At 41.5% G+C, this 11,340-nt stretch overlaps 1 protein-coding gene across 1 annotated transcript in view; it reads right to left on the bottom strand.

Annotated features, from left to right (window-relative positions):
- Positions 1 to 8,417, bottom strand: part of smpd3 (sphingomyelin phosphodiesterase 3) — a 63,559-nt gene extending 55,142 nt beyond the window's left edge. The window contains exon 1 of the mRNA XM_055028049.1: positions 8,251 to 8,417. The gene's annotated coding sequence lies outside the window, so the exon portion shown is untranslated. The remainder of the gene's footprint in view (positions 1 to 8,250) is intronic.
- Between the last annotated feature and the right edge of the window lie 2,923 nt (positions 8,418 to 11,340).

Consider the following 11,340-nt stretch of genomic DNA (forward strand, 5'->3'; position numbering starts at 1 on the left):
GAAGGGTGGGAAGCTAAATGCAGTTTTCTCTAAATGCCTAGCAGTCTTAAATTGCATTGAGCAGATGCCATAATTTGAAGTTAAGTAAAAGTGGTGAAATATTTTGAATCCTCCTATATGAATTGATATTCGGTCTGGATATTCCACCTTCACGCATTATTTTAGTTTTCAGCTCTTGTCTGTATCCTGGATGTTTCCCTCCCAGCAAGGTGGCCAATCAAACTTCAAGGATCCCAGATCTTAAAGTTTTATCATGTGTGGATGAGACTAAATTTATGTCGTTTAGTTCTTATTCCTGGCTGTTTCACTTTGTCCAGTTGTTGCACTTTGGATAAAAACTGCCTCAAATAAGTCCTTAAAAGTCCAGAATGAATTTTTTGAAGGCAACTCCAGGGTCACAATCGCTTCTTTTTCAAAACTATTACATTTATTTAATTTTACTCACATATTTATTTCTCGGACTTCAAATGTTCCACATGAACCTACAACAACAAATCTACGGATCTCAGTCAATTACAGTAACTCGCTGTCCATTTTGGATGTGTTTGTGTTTCCCTCATTTTGTCTTTAAAGATAAAAGTATTGACAAGAAAACCAAAAATAAATCAGATTTCAGGTTCAGGTTTTGATCCTGTTTTTCTTTCCTTTCTGGACGGAGCATCAGTGGAAGCGGTGGAGTTCAGCCCTCCCACTGGCGCTGCCATGCTGGCACCTTAAACTGCCTGCATGGATGGAGGGAACAGACAGACAGATGGGGGACAGAAGGAAGGCTGACACACAAGAGTGATGAGAGGGTGCAGAGACGGAGACACTGAGGACGAGCCCACATGAAGGGAAGAGGCAAACATGGAGCCCTTTCAGCCTGAGAAGAAATCACAGAGGAGGAGGGCGAAGACTGTAAATGGTCTTTAATCAGCTGTACATGGTTTAAACGGGGCTACAGTCATGTAGCTCAACCTCATTTACCATAAGTAGGCAGTGTGCTACTGGTTAAACACCACCTACATGTTTTAGCTCTGGGTTTTTTACTTCAGCAACCTTCAGCTTCGGCCTGTGAGACCCCGTAAGCCTTGAGCGAGATGTATTTTTAACATTCCTGCCTGAAAAAGAAAAGCCAGACAGAAACAGGCGCTCATCTGTAAGGTCTAGTCATAAAAATATTAGCCGTGCTAGAAAAATGGCACTTTGTCCATATTTGAAAGACCAAGATTTCTTTCCTTCGTAAAACAAGACTAAGATTAGAAAGAATAAAGTTGCTCAAATAACCTCATCCTGATGTCACACAACACTGTTTGTTGCTTAATGACCTTAATTAACTTTCTCTACCTACTATCAAGACTGGAAAATTACCTTACAGACGCCCAACACTTTCTCCTGTTTTTTTTTTTTTGTAATGTTTAGTCTTTAAGCCTTTTACCTTGAATATTTAAAGTGCCTTTCTGTCCTGAAATGAACATGAACCTGATCTAACACAGGGCTTCCCAAATCTTGAAATTCAGAGAGCCATTACTCTCACAAATAAAATCCTAATTGAAGACGCATTGCTCATGTTTTTGGGGTAACCGTCAAATACTGTATGCAGCGTCTGAACGGTTGATGTGTTGCTAAAGACTGAAAGCAGAACAGTGTCTCATAGTCAAAGTTAAAATATGATCTGCAGACAAGTTTAAACTGTGACAGCTGTTTTGTTTTTTATTCCAACCAGAAATGCTTCTCCACTCTACGAAGCTTTCCCATGAAACTCAGGTCAGGACCGAAGCTAAACTTCCACACCGTTTTCTATGATTAATTTAGAACTGAGCACGGGGGAAACAATGACCATAAATATTTACCCCTGCTTCCTGAAAAGGTTACTGAAGAGAAAACGCGTCTTTTTAAGATGAGGAGAACATTCGATGCTTACAAATCTCCACTCCTCTTTTGGGTTTGGAAAATTTCCTCAACTCTCACTGGTTGTGAAATGTAACTTTTAAGCTCTTTGGTAGCATCTCAGTGTTTCTAGTAGCTTCTAGTATTGTTTTGTTGTTTTCAAATGCCCAAACAAAGGAGATCTATAATGTTGCCACAGATTAATCTAAAGCTTTCAGATCTATTTTCCCGGCCTGCTGTTCTAAATGTGACAAAATAAATCATGTCCACCATCTCGTTACTTGGTCCTCAGAGACTTGACCAGGGCTGGATCTTTTCCCAGTGGACATTAGGTGAGAGGTGCATTATACTCTCAACTGGTCCATTACAGCCATGAAAGAGGCAACTAAGAGCGACCAGTTATCCTTGAAACAATAAGAGGAAAATGCTCAGTACAAAAGATAAACATGATAAATGAACCCAGAAAGCCTGGAGAAAAGACCTTCGATTGTGACAAATCTGAAGTTGAGGGTCAGAAAAGATACCCCCCCCTCCAGAGTCCCACAGGGTAAAATATAACCTCCAGCTGGGACTGTCTCTGTGCTGGTGCCAGTCGAGGCTTTCTAAAGAGAGTGCGCCATGGGATTCCAGATTCACACCACTTTTGAATCCCTGGTTTCAAATTAACAACAAAAGCCCGCAGACATCACACGTCCTTTAAGGTTTGCAGTTTCTGATTCAGATACCAGCAGGCCTCCATGCAGCTGTCCACAACAAGCCTCTCATCTCTGCTGCACAGCTCTCAGCGCTGCGCAGGACTGATGCGCTCACTGTTTTAGCTTTCATTTTTCATTAGAAAAAGAAAAAGAAAAACAAAAGAAAAAAGCTCTGTGCTTCCTGCACTCTTAATTGCCTCTGTGTGACTGTTTTGAGACAAGCTTCTTATCCGATTGTGAATCTGCTGCCAGCGGCGGCGACAGTAAAATATTCAGGCTTCGGTGAGAGCACCTATCGGAGAGAGCAGAGGGAGATGAGAGGGATGCACTTGAGTGTGAAGTCTTGGCTTAAATGCAGGAGGAAAAATGATGGTGAATAAGAAGAGGCGAAGGAGACGTGGGAGGTTCACGACATGGCCCTTCATCCAGTCGTTGATTAGAAATCCGAAATAGGAAGTAATCCTGAGGGAGGCGGGCAAAAAGAGGAACAGCAACTAGTTGCTGCGATTACCTGCTCAGCCATTTAGTCAGAACAACAAAGAAACTCAGATATGAAACATGAACCCAAAGCATTTCAAATCCAAGCTCCTGAATTTTATAGACAATCACTATTTCAAACACTTGGCCTCTATTTTAGACCTAAGTTAATAAATGCCAGGCATGCTGGTTACACTGGATTCCTACAGAAATTGGAGTCAAAATATTTCCATATATACTTATCTCAAGATTAAAGAGCAGTGATGGGAGGCTGGGATTCATGGAACAGCCAGAAAACCTCAAAAGAAGTCATGCTGCCTTATGCTGGACAAGAAATGTCTTTGAAATGTTTCAACTAGACAATGGCTTCAACACACCACTTATCAAGAGTTTTCTTGGTCCCAGACCACAGAGAGCAAAAGGTAGAAAACCAAAATCCTGGACCTGACTACAACAGGAATCCTTTAAGCATGTTGTGTTTTGAAATAAAACCAGGAAATACACAGGAACTGAGGTCCAAACAAAGAGCTGATAATCACATATTGAGTCTTTACTGCCATCTCAATATCAGTGCAATGTGCAGCGTCGAAATCACAGGCAGAACCTGGACGCCGTGTGATGAGAATCAACAGCTTTTAAACCAGAGACCATAATTATCGGCTGAGAAAAATGTGAACTAATCCCATAATATTGTCATCAAGTCTCATTCATGAGTGATAGACTGAAATGACTGAGATTTTCTTCTGATGCCGTTGCTGCATCCTGTTGCACAGAATACGTCGAGAGATGCATCAGCAACACAGCAAGGACCCAAGTCAGGTAACGGGCCGTCATTTGGCGCCTTCATCACATGCATGCCAAGGTCATGCTCGGGTGCATCGGGACAGGACAGAACAGACTTCAGCTGCAGAGAGCGTCATGTGAGCGGCTGGTGCTTCTTGATAATGGAAAAAATTGACAATGAAGAAGAAGGAGTTTCCCCCAAGCTGTCGCTCTTACTTGCCAAGCAGAGAGCGAATGATTTTCATTCAAACAATTAAATTCTTCACAAAATACACCAAGCATAAGACACTTTCTTTTTTTTTTTTTTTTGCAATTCTTCAAATAATTATCCATGATGTTATGTGACGGCTGCAGAGCGAATCACATTTACGTCACACAAAATTCGGCTTTATTGTTTAAGATTACCAGTTAGAAAATGGAGCTCCCTCTTAATGTTCTCAACTGTGCCTTGCATGACGACAGGAAACATTTCCTTGGGTGGTAAATGGGTTTAAAAGCTTAAAATTGACTGCTGTAACGCAGGGAAAGAATGACTTTGATTATCTCCAGATGGCACAAAAAGCTACAGAAAAAGCTTCCAGCTGGAACTAATGAAAGAACGCACAGGATTCCCGTTTTATCACATTTTGACTTGTCACCATTTGCTTTCGGATCTCGTCTTAAAACTGGTAGCTTTCGCGGCCGAACGCCTCGGGAAAAGCCCGTCTTGTTAAAACTTTACACTTTGAGTGTAAAGTTTTAACAAGTATAAAGTATAAAGTATAAACTTTATAAACAATATATAAAGTTTTATTCATACATATATATATATATATATATATATATATATATATATATATATATATATATATATATATATATATGAGCCTTAAGAAAATTGTATATAGTAGTAAAAATATTTTAAAATCATAACAATTTTTTTACTTAGTTTAGTTTAAATAAATATATAAAAATATCATTAAAATATTTAATTAAAAACAACAAAAAAATACATTAAAGAAAATATGTAATGGAAAAAACACTAAAAACTGAACTTAAATTAAACAATATATACAAAAGGTACAATAAAAAAATACATTAAATACATACAAAACTATCAAACTAACAAAAGACATGACATACGTTTCGATAATGTCAGTATCTGCATCCAACAGAGGAGATGATCATTTGAAATGCTGTTCCACTCATTGTCAGGTGTGCAGCTTCAACCCTTTGTCTCTAAACATGACAAACATTACTCCACATAATGCACGGTCAGGCAGACCCTGATGTTTCTGCTCAGAGGCTCAGAAACCAGATCCTGCCCTATCAGGTGTCCCAGACGAGCCCCCGGTCAGCCCCCCACCTGCCGATCAAATCGACCTGCAAAACCACCTGGCTGATTTGACAAAGACGCGCTCCACTGCACGGATGAAGAGCAAGAGGAGGAACACAAACTTTCAAGCTTCCCTCTTACATAAAGGCTTGCTAAATGAGTGGGGAGGGGGAGGATTGATTTGCATTATTAAAAAATGAAGTAGTTTTCTTGCACGATTCTGAACAGGCAGCACGACGTGCAGCCACAGCGGCCAATCAGAGTCGCTTATTACGCCTCCGGGCTCATTCTGGGATATCAATCACCAGAGCTCTCGGCTTCCACTGAGTTTAATGAAGCCACTTATTTGAAAAATTACACATTCAAGAGTGACACTTAAACCCCCCTCCCTACAAAAAAACACACGCTCAAACATTAACACACACTCATCAGGGAGACTTGTGACTAACACACAGCGCTAATTAAAAACATATCAAACAGAAGGTGAGTTAAGCAATCAAACTGGCAAATGAAGACACGTCATGCAGGGCAGACCGAGGAGGTTAGTGTGAAGATCCTGTTTGAAGACGTGTGCATATTGCAAAGACTTCTGCTGCTCCGACATGTTGGTCTGAAGCCAAAAAGCGTAATAAATAAGCCACAGCGGCTAAGGCAAGTGTTGTTTTGGCTAAATGCAGAGGATTACTTTAATACAGAGATGATTAGGGGAATGTAGGAAGAGTTGGGCTGCAGGCCCAGATCTCAGTCCACACGCATGGAACTCCTCCTCTTCATCCACATAAAGCACTGAGTCATTCCTCATCTCTTTGTGCTTTGCTTAAAATAAGGCAAACGTTGTTTCTTTGCTATATGCCAAAGTAATACTGAGCAACAGTTTTTGAGGCTCTCTGATGGTTTCTCTAACTTTTTCTTTTGACTTTGGCTCCTTTTTTTCTTTATCGAGGTTCAGCACCAGAACGTGGCCTATACAAAGCAAAGCAGACAAAAATATACTAGCCAGGCTGAAGCAGGTTTAATAAGAGTTGCCCATTAGACATTAAGTATTTCAGTGGATGGTACTTTCCAAACGTAATCGGTGAAAAATTCTGTTTTAAGCTTTTCTTCATTTCAGCGTCTGCTCCGTTGGGTTTCTGAGCTTCGAACAAAATAAAAATGCCTCAGTTCTGCAGCCGAAGCCAAAGCATCTTTGTTGGAAGTGCAAAGAGCTCAATAATGTCATTATGACTTTGAGGAAATGAACTTCCAATGTTCCTCCAGCTGACCGGTCTTAGGCTTGAAAAAAATGTTCTGTTTCGCCTTGAACACGCGAAACCGGCCGCTTGGTTTTAAACAGAATGGCAGAAATATGTTGAACAAATCAACAAATGGCAAAAGCATTTTTCCGGTGCAAACTACGTCTTCACTGCAACAGCCAAGCAAGCAGAGTATCCAAGTCAGGGTTTCCACTTTTTCACTCCTGTGCTCATTATTGAAATCTAGTGCAACCAATTGCCGTCAGAAAAATATCTAATTGGTAAAATACACCAATTGGATTTTAATCTCATTATAAATCCAGCTGTTCTGAAAGCCACCGGTAATAAAAAAATATAGTGAACAAAGAGGGTAGAAGCACACCAAACAGGTCAGAGGTCAAGTTGCAGAGAGGATTAATACAGCGTTAGATTTTAAAGCAATATTTCGAGCTTTGAAAGTCTAACAAAGCGCTGCTAAGTCACCTGGAAGTGAAATGTACGAGCTTGGCTCAGCAACAAATCAACCAAGACGTGACAACACTCACCAGAGAAGACAAAATGTATATTGTACCTCTGGAGGAGCTGCAGGGATCTAGAACTCAGTAGGGGGAATATTTCGATTGGTCAGCTGGGACCTGTGAAAATGCTCCCAAACAGTTGTGAGACTCCGATGAGGCAGAGAAATGAAGGAGGGGGCTTTGAAAATACAGAATATTCACTTCTAGCGTTTCTTTAAATGCTCCAGAAAACATTTTCCTGTTACTCAAATGAACGCGGCAGCGTTGGAACATTGTGACTAAATAAATCAAGAGAAGAGAACCGAGCACTCTTCAGATCATCACCGATCAGAATTCATTTTATTTTAGGGCAAAACGGGGAGCAGTTTTACAGGCTGTACTGTGTGTGTGTGTGTGTGTGTGTGTGTGTGTGTGTGTGTGTGTGTGTGTGTGTGTGTGTGTGTGTGTGTGTGTGTGTGGGTGTGTGTGTGTGTGTGTGTGTGTGTGTGTGTGTTTTACAACATCAGTTAAGGCAATAAAACCTCAGACAAGGAAGGGAGAGGGGGAGCAGCAGGATGAGACAAAAATAGGTGACGATGGGAGGAAAAAGACTGGAAAAATACATTTGGAAAACAAACAGAAAGAAGCTAAATCGAGAAGAAAGTGGAAAAACACATGGGAAAAGGCAGTAAATGGCGAAAGAGAAGGAGATAAAAATGGGGGAGGTGAAGCAAACTGAGAGGAAGATGGACATCAGATGAGGAAATGGTCAGCAGAGAGGAGGGGTACAAAAAAAAAAACAGAAGCAGAAAGAGGAAAAAGTGAGGAGAAGAAGCCGCACCTAAATCTGCTCTGGTGGAGAAAGAGGAAACACTGAGCTGAGCAGATTCTCTGCACTCCAGGCTGCTGCATCAGCCATCCAGACACCCAACCGGTAGCAGACCACTACTCCCAGTACCATCCTACTGGTAGCTAAGCCACACACACAAACAAAAAAGCCAGAAGATGGACAGAGCACTACAGAGTGGGAATGATCAGACCGGCAGAGTGGCCGTGGATGAAAGGCCAGGTGGAGGGAGTGAGCGTGTCTGACTGACTGACTGGATTATGCAAATACGAGTCAAATGTTTCGCCCGGGCAGAGACAAGGTGCGATCGAGGCGCGGCTGGAAGACGCAGCTTCATGAAACCCAGCTGTTCCGCCAAAACATCCGGTCTAAATCAGACAGAAAGCAGAAAGACCGCTTCTGGTTTATCAGCGTTTATAACGCTACAGCTGGAGAGTATCCCCCCCCCCCACACCCCACACCCCACACACACACCCCACGCAAATGGTCTCTGACACACACCGATACAGAGGAGGAGAGGAAACGCGCCGCTTACTTGTTGGGAAAAAAATAAAAAATAAAAGAGAACAAAATTCCCCCACAGGAGCTTCGGTTTCAGGACGGTTTCCTCGGTGCGGGGAAAATTCCACGTCCGCGTCCACGGAGCTGCTGGTTCCCCGCGGTGTTAAGAGCCACGGAGCCCGCTGGCTGTGTGAGCGGCGGGCGGAGCGCTCTGCCTTCAGCACCACACTGCTTTGAACAGCTCCCGCTGACGTCACCGCACGGCTACGACACCACGCCCACTTCTCCTAGCAACCACGGCCGCCACGCCCCCTCTCTCTCCCTCCCCCCGTACTCACGGAGAGGAGGGGCCAAAGTTATCAATAAACTCATGCCTGGATCAAGACTGCTTGAAACATCCCTTTTTAAATGTATTATTATTATTATTATTATTATTATTGGGTTAGGGTTAGGGTTAGGGCTGTATTTTTTATTTTTTTCTCTTCTAACATTTAAGTTTTAATGTCTGGCTGCAGGAGAACATGAAAGCGACTAATGAAGATCAGCAATAAATGCAGTGAATTCATCAATAAGAGAATCCAGATCTAGGCGATTAAAAATGTGCAAACAAACAAAAGTGAAAAGTTATCTAACCTACATTTTTGGTTCAATAGATATAAGTACAAATTGAATGAAACGTATTGATGTGGCAGCAAACAGCAAGTGTCCTCATAGAAGAGAAACAGATTCAATTAACTTCCTGTTGCGCTAAAATATATTTCTAATCAATCTCATGTACTTCTAATAGATGGACAGTTGGATACACACTTGGATCCTAATTATAATACAAGGCAGCCAAATTTGGTTTATAACACTACCCAGTAAATATTATCAAAACAAATCCCCAACAAGTGGAAAACTGCAATAAAAAAAAACTGCTAAATATATTAGCAGCAAATTGCCGATGCTGTCTGTGGAAAGAAAGGCAGAGAGAAATGTTCAAGTTATGAGTAACATCAACGCCTGTTTGATTGGAGACAGGTATGGAAGTTCAGGGCCAATAGAAGATGCTAAAATCACAGTCAGATTTTGTGCCCTGGCACGATGACCTCAGAGGATCCGAGGTGTCATGGCGGTCCTGTCAAGAGGTGAGACTTTTCCCCAAATCAATACCTGGAAATGCAGGCAGGTCCCATGCAGACACAGCCTCAGTTTTCTGGCAATTCAGCATTTTATTGATGCAGAACAGCTGTTCTCGAAGTAAAACGTTCAAATGTTTTCTATGGCACACATGAATGTGCGTATAAATGGTCGTCGCAGTGTGTGGGCTTTTGGAAATCTGCTGCAGATTCCTGCTGAGCTGAGAGAAGTCACGCCGTGGTCACTTTTCTGTTATGGAAGCGATATATGAACCTTTTACTTGCTGGCCGTAAACCAAGCTGAAGAGATGATACAGCAGAACATGTTGCCTTAGTCACAGAACTAAGAGAGGTGAACAATAAGCTTTAAGAGGTTCTGGTCTACAGAGTAACTCCTACAATCCGAATGCTGAGTGCAGCAAAACATGTGTCTTGGCTGCAAAGAGATTCAAAGAGAGCTTATTTTTGAAACAAAGCTTCTTTGCCAGACATCCACCCTGACTGAACTGCAGATTCTACTCTAAATTAGCTTCATGAGCTTTTTCCCTCAATATGGATTCATCAATGCACTAAAACGTTGATGAATGGTTTATTCATCAATGTTCGCGCTAATCAAAAAGATTAGAGAGCGATGATATCGCTCTCTAATATCGCATGATCACATGATCACACATCTTCCTGATCACGCACCCGTCCCTGGACGCTCTGAGAAGGAGTGTTTTCTAAACAGGAGTGTTTTCTAAACAAAAACAATTGCTCAATGCTGGAGAAGAATCTGGGGATAAATTAATCATAGAATACTGTAACAATAAAAGGAGGTGATGATATTTGTCGGTGTCCACAGGAAGAAAACGACTTATTATGTGCAATGAAGTGAAATAAACGTTGAACATATTTAGTGACAGTTATTAAGTAGAAAATCATTTTTGGTTATGGAACCTCCAAGACAGATCCTGTAAGAATGAATGAGTTGCATTATTATATATATATATATTTTTTCTTTGCACAGGGCTGATTTTACTCAAAAACATAAACTGCATCAATGTTGACATTCAGTCACTTTCATGAAGTTCCATGTGATTTCTAGCCAGATGATTAACTGGGTCATCTAGTAGCTTGATTTCCTCTCTCTTAATCAAGCAATTTCCATAGCTTGTTGCTTTTCGTGCTGAGAACCCCACCCTGACTTCATTTTCATAATCTGATAACGAACTGGCACATTTATCCTTTCTTTTATTTTATTTAGGTGCTTTACAAATAGACCAGCAAAACCTAGCCTGTCCAAAATGTACTTATATATTAGTACAAGTTTTAGAAGCAGCATCAGTCAAAACATGCTACACTTTAAAATGTTCAGTTTTAATTTTTTTTCAGGATCACTAGCAATTTAAAATGGGGTCATCCAGAATCATCCAGGGGTGGAGCACAGATGAACCATGAAAATGAATCTTTTGCATCTCTTTCTTTCACACGACAGGCGGCAGAAACTCTCTCATTGCTGTCGACGGCCGTTCTGTCCTGCCACCGCACCCAGAATCAAAGGTGCTTCAACTCTTCCGATCAGTGTTGAGTTTCATCTCCTAGACGCAGAGAGCTGAGAGCCGTGACCTGCTGATCTGCAAACACTGCGATCACATGATCACACACCTTCCTGATCACGCACCCGTCCCTGGACGCTCTGAGCAGCAGTGTTTTCTAAACAGGAGTGTTTTCTAAACTAAAACAATTGCTGAATGCTGGAGAAGAATCTGGGGATAAATTAATCATAGAGTACTGTAACAATAAAAGCTACAGTAGCAATGAGTATTGACTGATCAAAAGAAAAGCCCTGAGCAGCTCTTTTCATTGTTTCAGATCAAAATCTTCTCCCTTCCATTTTGCTTAGAACTATTGTTACTCTTGTCTTATTGACCTGAATCATTTCTCTGTGTGCCAACTCTCTCACTGCTTGAAACTGTGGCCAGAGACAAGTGAACAGCCTGAAGCTGCTCTCTGTGCTGCTTGTG

Source organism: Poeciliopsis prolifica, unplaced genomic scaffold (genome assembly GCF_027474105.1).
Source record: "Poeciliopsis prolifica strain line A6 unplaced genomic scaffold, Auburn_PproV2 SCAFFOLD001, whole genome shotgun sequence".
Taxonomy (NCBI): domain Eukaryota; kingdom Metazoa; phylum Chordata; class Actinopteri; order Cyprinodontiformes; family Poeciliidae; genus Poeciliopsis; species Poeciliopsis prolifica.